General features: G+C 39.2%; 1 pseudogene; it reads left to right on the forward strand.

The window, feature by feature from the left end:
- The first annotated feature begins 241 nt into the window (after positions 1-241).
- On the forward strand, positions 242-960 carry LOC101141449 (small ribosomal subunit protein eS1-like; annotated as a pseudogene).
- Positions 961-1,768: the final 808 nt, after the last annotated feature.

A 1,768-nucleotide genomic window follows, 5' to 3' on the forward strand; every position in this document is an offset into this window, starting at 1 on the left:
CCATCACCCCAAAAGATTGACTTGTGCCCCTGCCCAATCAACACCCTTCCCATCCTGTCGGGAGAAACCACTACTGTGATTTTTATCACTATAAGTTAGTTTTGCTTTTGGCTCTCTCAGCTCTTTTGGCTCTCCGAGCAGCACCGTGGCAGTTGGCAAGAATAAGCACCTTAAGAAAGGTGGCAAACAGGGGGCCAGGAAGAAAGTGGTTGATCCATTTCCTAAGAAAGATTGGTATGATGTGAAAGCACCTGCTATGTTCACAAGAAATATTGGAGAGATGCTAGTCACCAGGACTGAAGGAACCCAAATGTATCAGATGGCCTCAAGGGTCGTGTGTTTGAAGTGAGTCTTGCTGATTTGCAGAATGATGATGTTGTATTTAGAAAATTCAAGCTGATTACTGAAGATGTTCAGGGCAAAAACTGCCTGACTAACTTCCATGGCATGGATCTGACCCGTGACAAAATGAGCTCCATGGTCAAAAAATGGCAGACAATGATCGAAGCTCCTGTCGATGTCAAGACTACCAACGGTTACGTGCTTCGTCTGTTCTGTGTTGATTTTACTAAGAAACACAACAATCCGATATGGAAGACCTCTTATGCTCAGCATCAACAAGTCTGCCAAATCCGGAAGAAGATTTTGGAAATCATGACCTGAGAGGCGCAGACAAATGACCTGAAAGAAGTGGTCAATAAATTGATTGCATTTATTGGAAAAGACATATAAAAGGCTTGCCAATCTATTTATCCTCTCCATGATGTCTTCATTAGCAAAGTAAAAATGCTGAAGAAGCCCAAGTCTGAACTGGGAAAACTCATGGAGCTTCATGGTGAAGGTAGCAGTTCTGGAAAAGCCACTGGGGACGAGACAGGTGCTAAAGTTGAACGAGCTGATGGATATGAACCACGGTCCTTAAATCTGTTTGAAGTTAGGACTTACAATAGTGGCAAATAAAAAAGTCTTATTTGTGAAAGAAAATTAGTTTTGCCTGTTTCAGAATTCACAGAAATGGAATCAAATAATGTGTACTCTTTTCTGACCAGCTTCTTTTGCTCAGCATGTTTTTGAGATTCACCCATGATGTTGCATTCCTTTTTATTGCAGAGTAGTATTCCATTGAATATTCAAATATACCACACCTTTTGGGTTTGTTTTTCATTCATATGTTGATGTTCATTTTTTCCTATAAACTTTATAATCAGTTTGTCTGGTTAAAAAAATGGTGTTTGTAATAGACTGCATCCCCTTTATCAAGTAAATTACGGAGAACTGAAGTTTTTATTATGTTGAGTCTTCCTCTCCAAAAACATGGTATATTTATACCCTTTGTTCCAGCCTTCCTTTGTGTTCCTCAGTGTGTTTTAAAGCTTTACCCAATTCTGGTTATAGTCATTCCTAATTGTTAGCAGGTGGCAGGTTTGGCTTTTTTCCCCAATTTTCCTTGCTTAAATTTAGAAAAAAAATGGAATATGTATACTTTTATTTTTTATTTTATTTTATTTTATTTTTTGAGATGGAGTCTTGCTCTTTCTCTCAGGCTGGAGTGCAGTGACGTGATCTCAGCTCACTGCAACTTCCACCTCCTGGGGTCAGGTGACTCTCCTGCCTCAGCCTCCCAAGTAGCTGGGGCTGCAGGAGCACACCACCATGCCCAGATAATTTTTGTATTTTTACAAAAATACAAATTTGATGGATATATAATTTCCAGCTTGGGACTATTATGGATAAAGCAGTTATGAACAATAATGTAAAAATATTTTTG

The sequence above is a fragment of the Gorilla gorilla genome, chromosome 1, assembly GCF_029281585.2.
Source record: "Gorilla gorilla gorilla isolate KB3781 chromosome 1, NHGRI_mGorGor1-v2.1_pri, whole genome shotgun sequence".
Taxonomy (NCBI): Eukaryota; Metazoa; Chordata; class Mammalia; order Primates; family Hominidae; genus Gorilla; species Gorilla gorilla.